We start from the raw sequence: 18,688 nt of genomic DNA on the forward strand, positions 1-18,688 counted from the left end.
GAAGGAGCTGTGTAGAGACTGAGGTTTGCAGTGTTGGACCAGCCACAGGGGGCCAACCAAGACCTGGCAGTGACTCCAGCCCTCATCGTGGGACAGAGCCCACTGCTCTCATGCAGCCTGTCTGTTCATCTGGCAGGGTACCCTGCCCTCGGCTCTTCCTTGTAGGAACAATACTTCAATTACAGGGCTAAAAAAACGTAAAAGCCATACATATTGAGGTAGAGAATTTTCTGTTCTAAATGGTCTAAATGGTATGGTCTCACTGCCCCTAAGGCTACATCTCAGTGTCATGGGCTTCCCAGCTGCTTGGGACTGTGTGCTTGGCTCGTTAGGCCAGTTCTATAAGAATTATTTTGTCCCAATCTGAGAGGTTTTCTTTACTTTCCAATGTATGGGATAAGTAATGGTAAAGAATGTGGCAATTAGGATTATGTCAAAGTTTACTTTTGGGTCCTTGTACTTCCCGCCTCATTTCTCCCTAACTCTGGAGCATTTGAGCAGCCATTGTCCTTGAGGTGCATTGTCTGCTTACTGCTAAAAGACTCCAGAATGCTTTACCTGAGCAGGAATGAAGCTCGTTCTAGCCCTCCTATGAATATTTGAATAAGCGGGAGATTCGACCCAATGACAACTGTCATTTCCTTGGAAGATAACAACGTAGTGTGAACTGCTTATATGGACTCAGGTCTGAGAGCCTGGGTTTAATTGTGCATTCCCCACTTGCTGTCTCTGAGACTTCAGGCAAATCACTAAACCTCCCAGACCCTCAGTTTCCTTATCTGTAAAACGGATTGTTCCAGGGAATGAATAAATTAATATATGTATTGTGTTTAGACTAGAGACAAACTATAAATCTCACTACATGGGTTTTACATATTACTATTATTTGTCACAGCATTATTATTATACTGTATTCTAAGTATTGTGTACAGTGTTTACATGTGTTATTTATTTTATCTGAACAATATCATGTAGAACGTATTTCACTTATCACCCAGTTTATACGTTAAAAGGCAGAGACAATATTTGAACTTGGGTCTGTTTCCAGATTTTGTGCTTTTCTCACTATGCAAGTACTCACTTACAAGGAAGTTAAGTTACAGTATTAAAATTTCTATCAAGATGATAGATGACAGAAGATATTTTAGATGACATACTATCTTTTACTTTTTATTTATTTTATTTACTCTGAAGCCATCAATATCTTATTTAATTAAAAAAAGAACCCTACAAGGTATCTTTGATTATTATTTCCATTTGACAGATAAGTGTCTAAAGTTTAACACGTTGTTTTTTTTAACCTACACACAGTTACAGAGCTAGTAAGCGATAAAGGTTGAATTTACAGCCCTCTTCAGAGCCCAAATTCTTACCAAAATGTCTCCTGTGAAAAATGTCAACCTCTGATTGTTCAAAATATAACAATTAAACAGGATGATATATTAAATAATACCTAGGGTTGTTGATGAGTAAAGAAACGCAGAAGCTCTTGGGCAGTGTCATTTGATAAGACAATTGATGAAACTTTGATGATGAATAAAAAGTGTAGTTTACAGGTTCAGATCCATGTCTTTGTCCTAATGTTCTGATGTACCATTATCATCATTACAGTCATTGATGTCTTAACAATAACATAATTAGCATTGCCCTTTATATATTTTAAATAGCCTTATGTATAATATCTAATTTTTCTTTTACTATTTATCTTTGAGACAGTATTATTCCCACTTGAAACAGAGGGAAACTGAGACACAGAAAGGGTAAAGTACCTGTCAAAGCTAATGAAGATATGACCCAAATCTCTTCATGACTCCCTCCACTAGCTTAACATTTATTTTGCTCCACTTCTGAGAAATATACAAAGAACAAAAACAAACAAACACCAACAATAACATAAATAGACATTTATCTTCTCTACTCCTCCATTAGTAACTTTCAGTTAGTATCTGAGATTTACAGTATGTATATAGGGACATGAAAGGCAAATCATGTGGCAGAATAATAAAACAATAAAAAGCTCCTTTAATTATTCTCATTTTTAATTTTAATGCTTTCATTTAGAAAACATGCTTTGGCAATTACTCTGTACTACCCAGTTTATTTGCAGAAATGAGTAGATATGATGATCATGGCCTCTGATCTCAAGGATTTGAAAGTCGATAAGTAAAACTGATATAGGTACAAATCACAATGACACAATATTGTAACATTGTCAGACAGGGCTATGGAACCTCTAGGGATGCCTTCAGAGAAAAGAGGAAGGGAGATCCAAGACTTCGGACACTACTGGTAATTCACCAGGCAGAAGAGGATGTAAGCATGTGTAGGGAACATTAATAGTGTTGCAAAGAAAGGCTCAGGTGCATAACCATTACGCAGGTCATGTCTCCTAATGAGAAAGAGTTCAGTCATATTAGTGTCTGGAGCCACAACCAAACCCATTTGTTTACTCCATTTGATAAAATGACTTGAGAAGAATATAGGCCTCAATATCAAGAGAATATCCAGTTCTATATTCCTGACTTGCCACTAATTGGCTACATGGCCTTAGAGGAGTCACTTCTTAGGACCTCTGTTTCCTCATCTATAAAACAAGAGAGTTGGTTTAAATTCTATAAAATCTTTTAGTATTGGTGTAAAATCCTCTGAGCCATTTCCCCCCTACTAGATTCTGCAGGTGAACATATGATCATTGGGCCCAGGTGTTTTTTATAATTGTGATAAATTGAACAAATACTCAATACTCAGTGACCTTTAAAATTCATCATGCCACCTGTGTGGTAGGCTGCCCTTCTAATAGTGGTAGCAGAAACCACCAGGCACTATGCTGACCCACTTCTACTGCATTAAGTATTTCAGACAAAGAATTTTGTGAAAATTTAGTAGGCCAATAGATTTCTCAGAATATATATATATTCTGAATATATATATATATATATATATATATATATATATATTCTGAAAAAATACATATATATATATGGCAAAAAAATACATACACATTTTAAGAAAGGAAAAATGACAGTATTAATTGAAATAATATATACTGGTAACAAAAGATGAATACAGGTCACGTTTGACTTCTGCAATTACAAGAAGTGCTCAAAGTGGTTACCATCAGCATCCAGACACTTCTGATTATGGAGAACGACTGCTTATGCATAGATAATGTCTCTTAAAATGTGTATAATTTTTTGTCACCATATAGGGTATAGATAGATAGCTAGATGATACGTAGATAGATAGATAGATAGATAGATAGATAGATGTATAGAGATAGAGATGTATCTATCTATCTATCTATCTATCTATCTATCTATCTATCTATCTATCTATCTATTATGGAATACTACATCTTGATTTCTTATGGAAGAACTAATTGCTCTAGGGTAAAGAGGATCAGATTGAGATGCAGAACTAACTTGAAATTTGCAAAGTCCCTGAGGTAAGAGAGCCACACATGCCTAGTGAAGGAGGCAAAGAGCCTCTAGTAGTTGGGACAAATGAGAACCCAAGCAAAAATGCACTTGAAATATTGATAGTTGATAATCAAAGTACAATTACCTATTCCAAAAAAGGAAACTGCATCTTAAATAGTAGGTGTTTTTGGGGTAACTGGTAACTGAGTTTGTGGTGATCTACTGTTGTTCTCCAGGGCCTGTTTGTTTTTGCCCTAGCCACCGTAGAAAAATAAATGAGGGAGTTTCTTCGTTTATTTGGCAATTATTTGTTGAGCATTTAATCCATACCAATCATGTCTTTTCCCATTACAAAATGCTGGTTACTTGAGATTGTCATGAAATAGCAATACAACTTATGGATGAATGCTGGAAATACTAGTGACTTTAAGACAATATTGGAATAGCAGAACGCCCAGGAGGAAAAGGAAGTTTACCTTGAACTAAATAACCCGACTTCTCTCTCCTATTCTTTTGGCCCCTTCCCCTCTACACTATTGCTGTCATGACTACCATTACCATTGCACCTGTCTCAGTGAGAACACTGGGAGAGACACATGCACAGAGAAGGCACATATAACAAACAAGTGAATATTGCTCTCTGGAGATTGGGCCTCCACTACTCACTCAAGAAAACACCCCCTCTTTGGTTAGGCTAGGTAGGTTGAGATTTCCAAAAGAAGATTTAAACACTTAAAAGTAGATTTAAAAGACTGCACTTCATAATCCCAACCATAACCTAGACCTGCATTTGAAATTTTACAACTGCAATTGGAGAAAGTTACATATACTCTGCATTCATGGGAGAAAACATAAATAAATCTAGGAGAAAAAGAAAAGACAAAGAGAGTTTACTACTGTGGCTACCTTAAACTGGCCTAAGCCACCCATAGGATTTTTTAGAAGACAGAGAAATCATTTCCCAAGGAGTAGATAACGTAGGCATTCAGGAGAGATGGCTCTTGAGCAGGAATCTGATGAATGAATAAGAATTGAACAAGAGAGAAGAGGATAGAACATTTGGAGCAGGTAGAACATAAAGAAAAAGACACAACAAGGCCACAGCCCTGGAAAATTTACAGGCCACAGGAGAGTTTTGTTTGTCTAGAGAAAAGGTACATGGAGGGTAAAATAAGAGCAAAAGTAATAAGAGCCCCTGACATTTTTGAGCCAGAAGAAACAATGCAGTTGAAGTTGCCCACCAGGAAGGTTAATATGGGAGCTAAATGTAATACGAGTAGCACGGGGCAGTGGCCACTGAAAGGATCCAGTAAAGAAGTAGTGAAGTCTACTCAGGCAGTTTAAATGGAAAGCAGTCAATGAATGGGAGATGTTTTAGGAAGGCTGAAACTATTGAAGTGGGAACAAAGTCAGTGTTATGGACAAGGAGAAGGAAAAAATCAAAGTGATACAAAGATGAGAATTTAAAGCTGAGATCCTGAGAGGAGTGTTGAGCCATTATATAAAAACAGAATGCACAAGCAACAAGGGTTTGCAGGTAAAATTATATATTCACTTTTAAATATATTGCATTGAAAAAGTCTGTAGAACACCCCAGATAAGAGTTTCTGTGGAATATTAGAAATTAGTAATGTAGTTCAAGAGAAAGCTTAGAGTTGCAGCATTTCTCATAGAGGTGACTTTAAATTTATAAGAGTGGATTATGATTTTCATAGAGTCAGTGCAGAAAGATAAAAAAGGGAGGGGGACAGATCTTTATGAAACATACATATTAAAGCATAGGAAGAAACAGAGAAGAAAGAGAAGGATCTAGAAAAAATATGTCAGAGAAAGAGAAAAAAATATAAATTGGTGAGTATTAAGCCTGCAGAAAGAGTAAGGATAATGGAGAATTAGAGAAATTAGAAAAATATATTTTATGGCGAAGAGTAGTGTAACCTGCCATAAAAGCAGTGTGTGGCTTCATTAGTGAGGGGAGAAAAAGCCATATTGTGAGAGGTTAAGAAATACGTCATCAATAATCAATGCAATGCACAATTTGATCAGTTTCCCCACCTGCAAAGGGCTAACCATCTGGAAATGAGGTATTTCCCAGCACCCGTAGTTTGTGATTTTGTTCACTTTGTGCATTTGATTTGAATTAAGCTCAGGCCTATATTCTTCTAATATGATGGACAATAGTAGTACAAAACTGATTCCTAAAATACTTAAAATCTTGACTGAAATGTCATGAGCTATAGAAGAAAATGTGCCACGGGCAGTATCTATAGGATACCGACATAGAGGTTAAATACCCTTACTAGTTAAAACTCTGTGTTCTTAGCTTATAAAACAATACATTTATTAAAAATACTGAGGTAAAACAAGTTGATTTATTAAATACTTTTTTTCAAAATATACTGCTGTTTTTCTTCCATAGTTTATTTTTTATTTCAACAACTGATTTTAACCAAATTCCAACATCTCTAGGACGTTAATTGCTGAGCAAGGGTGATGAGAATAGTGATGGTGATGGGAATAGTGATGGTGATAATTGCTATAATTTCAGGGGCACCTACCATGTTTCAGGCAGTTGATGAGATGATTTATGCATGTTCTTCTCATTTTCTACTTGGGGAGGAGGAAGGATGCTTTTATTTGGTGGGACGGTCTCCCTCTGAGCACATTATCCTTCAATAAGCGTGACAGTATAGTAATACTATTTAGCACTTCCCATCTTCAAAGTACTTGACAAATATTAGCTAATTAGTTCCTCAAACATTCATGAGAGGTTTCTAAGTGTGTATTATTTTTCTTATTACTTTGTCACAAATGGAGGCCAATAATCTACATAACTTTTCCAAGGAAGTGGAGGGCACTGTTGGAAAAGCCAAGAATACAACTCAGAAATATTTGTTTTGATGCCATCTTCTGGCATCAGGACCCTGTATCTCATTTTCTATGAAAACATTTACTAATATGATGTACTAGTCATGTGAATTTTAAAAAGTATATCTGAAATTTAACAACATAACCTTAATTTATTTCATAGACATTTATAAAGTCCCCTCAACTCCACCACATTGCCAACAGACAAAGTGAAAATTATCTTTATGTGTGATGTGATGACTTAGTTTTTAACTCTTACTGATGCTTAAGGATTTAGGCATTACCACTGCCTCACACAGAAGAATAATCTCCTCATTAGAGGCCATGGAAGCTCTCTTACCAACTAGGTCTTTTCTCCACCACACTTTATCCAGTTTTGATTAAATAAAGGACTCAATAAAGGGAAAGTTTATAGTGAAGGATACTGTGGTTCCTGATCCCTAAGAAGCTTCATTCACTTTTAACTCTAAGACTACATACATCAGCTTTCATATACCCTTATTTAAATTCCAAGCTACAGATCATTTCCTTCTTTTACATATCTGATCAAAATTAACTTTCTTCAAAAACTTTTTCAAACTTTCATCTCCATGTTAATTTCTTAAGCGTCTTTCCCAGTTTTATTTTTGTGTCTCTTACTTTGATATCAACCTCAACTGAACCAAAATAAAATTGCTTATATTGTTAACATGTCAGCCCTCCTCAACTTTCCTCTGTCTACGGTTGGATCTCTCTCCTGGTTTGCATTAAAAATGCTTTACCACGCTTAAGTGATCAATCTTATATACAGCCCAACTGGAATAACCCTGTTATTCTAGCAGATCTAGGTGGAGGTAAGCTAGAAGAGGGTAGAACTGACTGACGTTCTGTGGAAGCTAATAAAAACTTTGTGGATTATATCAACTGGCACCGGAAAACGCCTCAGCTTCCAACAACTCTCCCATGCTGGAGGATAGGCTCTGTAACATCCTGGCGGATAGTGCCCTAGTCCAGTGATAGAGACTCCTAATAGCCAGATGTAAAATAAAAACAAAACAAAACAATAAAAGGAAACAAATAACCCAAACAAGCAACCCCCCCCCCCACTACCACCACCAAGAACAAAACTGTCGAATCAGAACCATGGAAGCTGCTTTTCCAGAAAATTCCCTCAGGGTATGTTAGTAGCACCCAGCTCATGAGAAAAGATGATTCTCCAGAGTTAGGGTGGTCTGACAGATAGGCATTCAACTCTTATATGTGTGAATGAGTATCTGTTTTCTAGTATTTTTCCCACTAAATTTATTATCTTTAATGTTTTACTTGCTGGCTGTCCTTGTTTGGTTTATTTTGTTTTGGTTTGTTTTGGGTTTGTGTTATTTGTCTGTTTAAACTGGATTTCAACTATTCTGTATTTTCTTCCCTTAAGAATCTGATTCCATTGTGAGGCCTTGACAGATTAATCTGCCGAACTAAGGTAACTGGATCCTAATAGTTGTTTGAAGATCCCATGGGGATTGAGGATTAGTGCCTGTGACATCAATTCACATCTTTATAGATAACAAAGAAAATGTCCGTGATTGGGCCAGCTGTGTGCTCATGCCAGAACATTAGGTTATTTTCTTTTTCTTTTTGTATTTCTTTTATTTTATCACCTTACTGTTGACATTTTGTGGAGAAACAACACCAAGGAGAAAATGGCAGTTATTTGGGCAATCTGCTTACATTGGTTGCTATCTTGTTAACATGGTGGTTGCATGATTGCTTATAAGACTTTAATGTATTGCTACTCTCCTATATGGCTTTATTCTACTTTATTAGTTCAGTGTGAGGCATTGACGAGTATGTGTTTCAAGGGATGACGATTTAGTGCAGAATTTACCATAACAGTCACGCTAAATGGACCTGGACAACATTATAGATTAGTAATAAATTCTTATGAAATGGATATGTGATATTGTAGAGAAACCTATTATGTAAGCCTCAATTTTTGCCTACTCCCATACCAAGGAATTATAATAAAAATAATATAGAGAACAGGTTCTTGTATTTAGGGTACGCTTTGGGAGAAAGAGAATATGTATACGAGCTAGAAAATGGTAAATAACTCCCTGGTTGTGTACAGTGGAATATACCTGAGTAGTTAATGAATTTAAAGTACCGAAAAAGCCAGTGTGACTGTTTTGAAGGAAAAAAAAAAATGAGAAGATGAGAATAATATATATGATCTAGGAAATTTAGATAAAAGTCTGTTCTTCCTTACTCCTCCTCCCTATTATTTCATCTCTCATAATATCCTGTATTTCTTCATATTGATCAGTTCAATATTTTCATAGGCATCCTATTGTATTGCTATTGTAGATATGTGTGTTTATACATAGGTTGTAAAGTATATTCATTTCTTTAATACTAACCTAGAAGCAAAAGGGGCTGCTGTTATTGTAGGTTATTATTCCTGCCTAAGAGATGACAGGAGAGGCAGAAACTATTTGGAGCTCTGTCTGAATTGCAGTTTTAAGCACATCTGATGTAGTACATGTCTGGAGGTGGCATTTCTAACCTTTTTATCAACTGGGTTCCATGGATCAGAATAAATGATAACAATAGCTCACCGCCTTCTGTTGGACAGATTTGCTACTTGAAAAATGATCAGGGCCCTATTAAGAGAAGCCACACCGCCCTAATGGGGAGCAGATCACAGGCCAGGTCTCTCTGCAGCTGTATCTCTCTGTGTGAGGGGACATGACCTTGCCTGTCTTTTTCCCTGGGATCAGTTGAATGATACACTTCTTTTCTTTCCCTGAATTGTTACAGCAAGAGGAGAGGAAGGATTGCAGATTTTTTTTTTTCCCTTCAGAAAAGAGACATGGCCCATTTTAACATCCCCATTATCTATGTGCCTGTCCACAAAAGATCTATTTGAAAAGGCCCTATGGTTTCACAATAATGACAAGCTCTTTCTAATGGCACTCTCACTGCCCACAGTGTACCTGGGGTTCAATTTTCATACTTGGAATGGCAGGCAATTCATTTACTAACTGCCCCCAAACCTTCCTTACTCTGACCCACCCCTCAGATTTTGTTCAGGTCTTCCCTTTCATGAATCATATCCTGTTCCCCCTTTTATGTCCACATATTGTAGTTCTCCTTCAAGACATAATTCAAATTCTTCATCCTCTCTGAAGCAATCCTTACCCATTCTGACGCACAATACTATCTCCTTCTTTTGAACTACTGTACATTATTCTCAAGACCCAGTGTAGACACTATAACTTACATAACTGTGTTTTTTTTCCAATTTATGGTGTAAAAATGCAATACCTGATCTTGTTATATTTTATTTGATTTTATCCCTTTAATTCTCTGTCTCTATTTCATTTTCCCCATAATTCCCCAATTTTATTTGTTTTATCTATAACCTTAAAAATGGAAGCATCGATTAAATTTTTAAAGTGTTATTTTGTGGGTATATGAGTGAATATATATATATAATATTAATTATATATTAATATATATATAGTATTGTACATTTTTTAAATTTTCTTTCTCTCATATTATTCTACATTAAATCAGTAGAAAACTTTAGATGTCTAGATAATACATAGGTTGATAGATAGGGCGAGAGAAAGAGACAGCGATACAGAGAGAAAGAGAGAGAGATGGATAATGGTTAGGTAGTAGAGAGCAGACAGATAGCAGACACCATAGATCACAGAAATCCTTATGGCTCATTTTAAAACTCCACCGGAACCAATGTGGGGACAGAAAGGAATCAAAACCAAACTGTCTAATTTGCTATCTAGTCCTCATTTTAAACTTCAAACAAATAAATAAACAAATGAAGAATCTTGGACCTTGAAAAGTCAAGTGTTTCCAGGAATTACATGACTCAAAAAAAGAATGAATGAGTTATGCTTTTTGTCCTATTCTTGCTTCGAGACAAGAACCATCAGACCATGTCAGAGGGAAGTCTTACCTATGTTTTTGGAAAAGTTAGTGTGTGTATCTGCCCACACTGCTGCTACGAATGTGGAATGTTCACGTCTGAGCCTTCCTCCATCCTAGGCTGGAAAGAAATGTACAAATTCAAAGAGATTAAGAAGTGAGACTGCTTCAAATATGTCAATCATTTTCCTACAGAGTAAGGACAGGGTTATATTATAACTTTTGTAGGCTCTAAGCACTTTTGCCTTTGTGGGCCTCTTCCTCCCTTTTATGAAAAAATAATCAACCAACAATATGCATTATATTTATTTAAGGACTCTATTGGCATATGATGAATATAAAAATCCAGTATGGTTTTATTATTATATAATCATTATCATTAATTTTTCTTCTGACTTCAAAATAAATTAAAAGTAAACATTTACTTGGCCTCTAAAATTGTCATGGACCTTAGACGCTGTACCTACTATGCCCAATGGATAAGCCAACCCAGAGTGTGAAGAAGGGAATGAATTATCTCTCACTCCAATAATATTAACAAATAACAGTAATACTTTATAGTTGATAAATCATTAGACATTATCTTATTTGTATGTATAAAACACCATGTAATGGGTATTAATGGCACTAGCTTTAGACATACTGACACTAAAGTTTTGCCAGTTGCAGCGCTATCACAACTAGAAATCAGTAAGCAACTCGATGCTATAACAACACATCTTAGTTCTTAAAGGGCCAGCGCAAATGTTTTCCCTATGGTAGGTTCAGTGCTAGATTCAGAGTTTCTTCTGTTTTTATGCTTGACCATCTCAGCTTGTCACATTATAGACAAATTAATTCCCCCTTTGATATGAAACAAAGGCTTTTTTTCCTCCTTCGTGTTTGCTTGGTCAGACATATAAACATGCACATTTATTGAATATATGAAGACAACATAAAGAAGACTCTTGCTGAGCCTAGCCTTTTATTCTTAACAACTGGCAGCCCCGCCTACTTCCTTCCAAAGAAAATGGAAACAAAAATTCTAACTTTCCTTAGGGAGATTTATTTTTGAAAAATTGGATGCACCTCAAAGCTTCAACTAGTTATGGTATTGACTTATTAACACATTGCGTGTTTGGAAAAACAAAACAAAACAAAACAAAACAAACCTTATTTTTGTAAAATAACTATAGAAGCTTTATTCCTAACAGAAATGTGGGTAACGGAACTTTGAATATTTTTAGGATCGGGTATAAATGTGAAACCCTTTCTCCTGTCTGGGAATAAACAGTTCCCTTGTTTTTGTGGAGGAAACTGCAAGCAGTACAAACTCTGGCCTTCTGTAGTTAGTGCACAACACTATTCATCTGTCAGGTTCTTTCATTTGAAAATAATGAGCAGCCAAGAGTTTGAAAAACTAAATCTATTAAGAATATTTATGCAGAAAAACCATCACTAAACACCTCCATTCACTCATGTAATGAGATTGGCATCACGATACAATTCTTGTCTTGTAAGATAATGATCTTATGGCTTTTTCTGGCTCTTAAACCAAAGATAATTGGGTTAATCTCTGCGGGAAGTCCATCTGTTTCCAGTAAACCATTTTAATTGTGGATGACTTTATTTCAGAAATGTGGAAGAGGTCTTGCCACTCACTTCCTGATTTGGGGAGATACAAAAATGAATATCAAAATTCAAAATACAGATGTGTGGAAAATAGGACTGCCACAGTGGAGTTGCCAGTCGGCAAATAGTGTTATACCAGCAATATTTTATATTTGTTGAGTGCTTTTCATTAAGGGTTTAAATTTTAAGTTTTTGGCATAAATGCATTACTGAGACAAAGACAGAGAAATGTATTAATGTTGCACAGGTAACATGATATGCATAGGCAAAGTTATAAAACTAAGACTATACATTGTGTTTGCAAACCTCCCATAATATAGTGCCACACATGTGGCATTTGGTCATATATTACAATATATTATACTATGTTCTAATTGAGTCATGTGTGAGAATCTTGTTTTTCCAACACTATTTTGTAAGGTCGTTGAGGGTAGAGACTAGGCATATGCCTCATGCCTAGCCTACAGTTGCTAGGAATATATTAGGTGCTTAATATATATATATATATATATATATATATATATATATATATATATATATATATATATATATTTTTTTTTTTTTTTTTGCCTGAAGAACGAATTAATTCATAATTGAGTTAGATAAGCATTGATTCTTTTAAGAATTCAATAAATTTATATGGAATGCTAGAAAAAAACACTCAAACACATTTGCCTCATTTTATGTTTTCTTTTTATATGTGTAAAAACATTGTTGGAAGGAGAGTAAAATCAGTAGGATTGAGGAGGTATTTAAGAAGAAACAATTTATTGTTTGTAATGAACTTACTACCATCTACTGAGGTACACAAGACAAATATAAAGCCTAATACTGCTAATTTATGATAATAATTATAAGGGCTATGAACAGATACACAGAATCAACAGTTATTAATTTAATAGAATAGTGACTGATGATTGGATAAGCAAAATATAGTTCAGATGGAAAAACCAGACATAAAGTATGAGTATGTGATAGTGAGGGAACAAGATAAGACAGTATGATCAAATGTTAAAACTCGGGATTCAGACAAGACACAGAATGACTATGGAAGTTCTGATAAGGGAAAAATGAATAACGAAGGAGTAATCAGGGAAAGCTTCATGAAGAAGGAAGGACTGAGTTGATGCTGTTCCAGAGGTAGGGTTTGGCTCCCTAGGATTTGAAGGAGAAGGAAGAACTTATCCCAGAAAAGACAAAGTCAGTGTTCAGAAAATGGCAACTTAATCCAAGACCACAGTAAAACTTCAGAAGTGGATGAGAACTTTCTTAAGGCAAGAGAGACAATGTTTCCCCATATATTTAGACAATAATAAATAATGCAAGAGCAGAAAATCAATTTAGTGAAAGACAATCCTTCTTTCAACTTATCCCCAGCACATCCTAAAATGGTCGAGTTAGATCCTCTTTTGCCCTGAAATGACTCCATGGGGAGCAGCGGAAATCTCTTATTAATTTGGAGCAGCATCTCCAGCTCAATGTGAAGATGAGTTCCCATTTCTAACAAAGTTTAATAATATACTTGAAATTCTAGAACAAATAGCTAGAAAATAAATGTTTTCTGTAACATGCTGAAAATCTCAGATCTGACTGTCAAGGAGCTGAATGTACTTCACACTGCCAGGAAAATTTCATTAGTATCTGGAGGAACTAATATCAGTAGGTGAAGGAGATAAGTAATGAGGCAGAAAAAGAACAAGGAGAAGACTGAGTGTATAAAGCAATCCATGGTAAGGCAAGATATTGATTTAAAATTACAGTTGATTACCTTGGTAGGGGGCAAAAAAAGCCAGTATTTTCTCAGATGTGAATAGTGACATTTCAAATCACGTTTCATGTGTTTAAATTCAGACCTTTCATAGGGTCCAGTGTTGTCACAGAGGGAAGAGAGATAGGTGATTGCATAAGGTCAGCTCCCTTTGTTTAGAAAAAGGCGTGTCCTGGTTAGAATCTCCATTTGGGGCTTGAACAATGACAGATGGAAACCTCTTATCATAAGGCCATAGCATTTTCCTTTAATGTTAATTGCAAGTTTCTCAATAACTGTATTTGGCTTCTTTTTTGTATAGGCTTTTTGTATAGGTTTTTGTATAGGCTCTTTTTTATATAGGCTTTTTTGTATAGACTCAATTAGTAAGTTAGAAATTACTTTCTCATCATATTTTGGTGCAGACAAAATACTGGATCAGAATAGCATATTCTGAGCACAGAATATACTGTTATAAGTCAAATGAATGATAAGAAGACAAGTGTTATAGGACTTAAAAAGTCACTGCGGACTGAGCAGAGGTGTTATGGACCAGGTGCACTCTGAGCAGAGCCTTTAAGAGTCAGTAACATGCTATCAGGTACAAGTGCAAGACTGTGGGGCCTGTGAGCAAGAAAAATGAACACCAGTATTTCTGAGGGACAGTCAAAATGAGGGTGTATTGGGGCCACACACTTCTTTCGGAGACGTCATGGTTGCAAGAACAGAATGAGGCTCCATGAAAGCAGCGTTGACTCTCAGGCTACAAAGAGAACATGACTTTATCATACACAGGAATACAGGCCTCAGTGATTTTTGAGGAAAGTAGAAATGTAATAAAAGGTGGTGTTTTAATAAGTTGGACTAATGGGAAAGGAGTAGATTGGAAAACAAATTGTAGTCAAAGGGACAAGGTTGAGATGCTTTAGCAATGGTTCAGGTGTAAAGGAGTGATGACCTGATTTATGGTAGGCCAAGCAGAGTTAGTTAGAGGAAGGGGCGAAGAGTGGTTAGCCTTCCCTCCCCCAGGGACTCAGTCTCTGACCTCCGACAAGATGGGCATGATAGCCAGCGAGAGACCTGCTAAGGAGTTCAAAATTAGAAAGTAAAATCTTGAGGGGATTGGTTTAGGAGGTGGGAGGGGAAAGCTCGTTGCCTGAGCAGAACCTTTGGTGCTGCATAATTTAATGGTACTCCTGGAGTTGTGCAAAGATGATGCCCTGAAGACAGACAGCGGAATGTAGGGAGGTCAGGGGTGTGGTTAGCAGGCCTAGGATCAGTCAGCTGTGGCAGAAGAGGGTAGAGCTGTGGTTAGATCAAGCACAGCAGTCAGAGTAGTTCCTCAGGGTTTAATTTGTGTCAGGGGAGGTTGGTTTCTCAAGGCTGCTTTCTCATGGGGGCACGAGACACCGCCAGCAGCCCCTCTCCATGAAGCTGTCTTTCATTATTTAAGTACCTACCCAATTAAGGGTCTTGATTCCACACAGATAGAGATTGCTGGATTGCAGGTAATGCAATTCTGTCCTAAAAGATAGTGCTGGCTTTCAGAAGGTCTGGACATTCAGGGAGGACTTGAAATATTCTCAACCTTCAGTGCACTTTAGAACCATCTACAGAATTTTAAAAATATGATAGTATGGGGGTTCCCCATGCCAGTTAAATCAGAATCTTGGGGGGCAGGGAGGATCAGTAGTATTACTTTTTAATTGCTCAGTTGATTTCAACTGGGCTTACAAAGGGGCTCGATTGGTATTTGTCTCAGCATGAATTCCATCCGACCCACCTTGGGCAGATTCCTTAGGGTCTCTGGCAGTGGGCTCAGTAATCTGCATTTCTGAGAAGCACTGCATTTTGAAAACTAGTACCTTAGATGGAGGCAGATGCCTTTGAACGTCCTGAGTTGATGGAGTCTAAGTAAGGTCTGGTGGGGGGAGGAGGTCCTTAGAATGAGATGTCACTCTGAGTCTTTCCTTTGGGATTCTGAAACAGCAGACAGTTTTTAAAATCTTCTCTGAAAAATGAATAATGATATCACTGGGTCATAAGGTTGCATCTGGGTGAAGGCTGGTTCCTTTAGCTGCAGAAGAGTTTTCCCTACAGCTGCCACATGTTTTAAACTGATGATGACCCAAATCCTTGAAGTCTTGAAGATATTAGTAAACTTAACCCTAAAGAGTTGTATCTGACGGCATTGTCACCAGCAGACATTTACTGAGCATGTTCTTTGGGCAGGGCACAGAGACAGGCCCTGGAGATAACATGTGTGTGAAACACACCATGGGCTAAGGGATATTAGTTACATTAGGAAAGAAAATAGAAAATGCAGCACATGTAAAATTGTACTTTTTCTGACTTTCTATTTTAACATTTCAGATTTGGAAGCCAAGATAACAAATTTGGTTTATTTAGATTTTTTTTTTCATTTTATATCAGCCACATTTGACTTATCACTTGATCAAATATCCTCTGCAAATATAATGTTTCTATGGCTAAGACAACAACACACATGGTCTGTTTGAATAATCATAGTTTTAAAAATGTATCATTTTTATTGTGAACAAAGGGGTCATAATCTACTGGTTACCACTAGTAGATGCGGCATACCTGTTTTTAGTATAGTCAAAACGTTGATCCAAGAATAGGCCTGTAATTCACTCCTTGCAACATTTTGAAATGTGTTGCTTTTATCATCTTTACATCATACATGTGATTTTCCTGCCAAGAAAACAAGTTATTTTTTTTTATTCCCCCCCACCTGTTTAGATTCTAGGATAAAACCCATTGTCTTATCGTTTTCTGTTCTCTTTTTCTTTGCTTGTACTTTTTAGCATGCTTACATCGCCACCCCCTCCCCACAGAGTTAGTAAACAATCTCCTACTTAGATGAAGCCACTTAATCAAATATTTTATATTTACTGCCCACTGGAATCTAAATCATTATCATTATCATTAACCAACTGCTCTGAAGTATGAACCAGTCCAGTGCATACATTGAGCCGGGAAAACAGTTTCTAGCCGTGGGCAGTGGACGGTAGCCAGATGAGCTCAGTGTAAAGGAGGACAAGATGGTTGGATAGCAGAGTAATATCTAAGAGGGAGTTGATATCTGCCTTTCTATTTGTGCCCCCAAGGAGTTGATATAAATCTAAGAGTAATGTTTACCCAGAACTTCATTTAACTCATTACTAGAAAACACTGCCAATCATTTCGAGTTGATTTATCTAATCTAGGATGATTGCATAGCCCTGTCAACAATTTACCACTCAGGTAAACTTCCTATCCCTGGAACAAATAGAATGTCAACACCCATTGCTTATTGTGAATTCTATTTATAGTACGTTATTAAGTGACCTGGATCATAAATACCTGCCTGTTTTGTTTGTTGTTTATTTTTTGTTTTATGTTTGGTTTAGGATTACTTCAGTTACTGCTGTGAATCTCTCTTACATAAATAACTGAGAGGAAAAGTTTCGCATAAGTATTAGGCAAAACAAAAATGCTACAAATTTTCCTCTCTCTCTCTCTCTTTCTCTTTCTTTTTCTCCCTCCTTCTCCTTTTTCTTTTCCTTCTTCCCTCCTTCCTTCCCCCTCCTCTCGCTCTCTTCCTTTCTTTCTCCTCATCCCCCTCCTATTTCAATTCTGTAGCTTCCTGAAGAAGAAATACAAACCATGCACATGTGCACACACACATAACTTTTTACGGAAAGGAACTTCTCTCCAATATATCTTTGTATAGGATTTTGTTTACATTTTGCTTTTGCTTGAGATTTTCTCATCCAGTTCAACAGAGGCTTACTGAGACTAATGCTAAGCACTAGTCAAAGTGATGAGAGTACTTATTGATCAAAGTGATGAGAGTACTTACATCAATAGCATCAATAGCATCCGTATGCCATGAGGATCAGATGACCAGAACACAGGTGGTTATATTACTTATCCTTTCCATATCATTTCCATGTCAGACACATCATGTACATCCTATATCTTACCTTTCATAGTGGCATTAATGCTGAGAAAGCAATGCTATGTAATGGAAAGCCTAGGGATCAAAGACCAGAAAATTATCTATTTGATCTTGGGCAAGTCATGACTTCTGTCATTCTCAATAGCTGGGTATGTTGAATTCAATTGACTTGTCTATGTCCTGGGGTTGTTGATAAAGATCCAACAATTAAAAAAAAAAATAGGGACACAAATTATTTTCAAAAGAGATAGGTTATAAATAAATGCACAAATATAGATTAAATCTTTTTAAATAATAAAAAGTATAAAGAATGGCTATTGGTACAGATACATTTTGCCGTGGTCAAGTGGACAGTGAGCACTAAACTTCCATCAGATGTGTCGTCACTCATGTATACAAAGTTTTTTTTGTTGTTGTTGTTGTTGTTGTTGTTTTTTTAATGCCTGAAAATTGAGACTCTGCCCAGGATGGCAACCTATTTTTTATGGTGTGGCTTTTCACTTGATTGCCAGTAGCTTCTGGGAATACTAACTGAAGGATTCAGATACCGAGTGTAAAGACAAAGGGGGCCATGTCCACTGAGGTGACCAAGGAGCTTTGGGATGTGCTGAGCATGTGCTGATGTGCTGTCACCTGAGGACCTTGGTCTATGGCATGGGCACTGAAGTCAAGGTCATAGTAAGAAGTCCACATTTGGATTTTGTCCCCTAGCTTTTCACATCCTTTTCAGATAGAAGATCAAAAGGCTATTTTGATTATCTATTTAGCACTTGGGTTACCTGAGAAGTGGGCTGGGTATCTGGTTAATAACCCCTCCCCACAATTTGAGTTCCAGTTTGCTAAAAAAAAAAAAAAAAAAAAAAAAAAAAGGAGGGAATGAAAGTCATTCAGTCAGGCATTTAATAAGTAAATATTGCACACTCTCTACTCTCTATACTTCTGGCTTTCAGACCAGATACCAGGGATGTTGTCACCCTGCATAGGGAGCATAAACAGAACACACTTTTTTTTTTTTATTCACATGTCAAGACTAATGTCTTCAGACAGACACTAAGAAATCAAGAAAAGGTTTCTAGCTTACATGGGGCTTCCTGAAGAGATCAGAGTAGCCCTCCCAAGCTGGTATGAAATGAGTGAGCAAGGAAATAAGACTGG

This window comes from Rhinolophus hipposideros (genome assembly GCF_964194185.1).
Source record: "Rhinolophus hipposideros genome assembly, chromosome: 17".
Lineage (NCBI taxonomy): Eukaryota > Metazoa > Chordata > Mammalia > Chiroptera > Rhinolophidae > Rhinolophus > Rhinolophus hipposideros.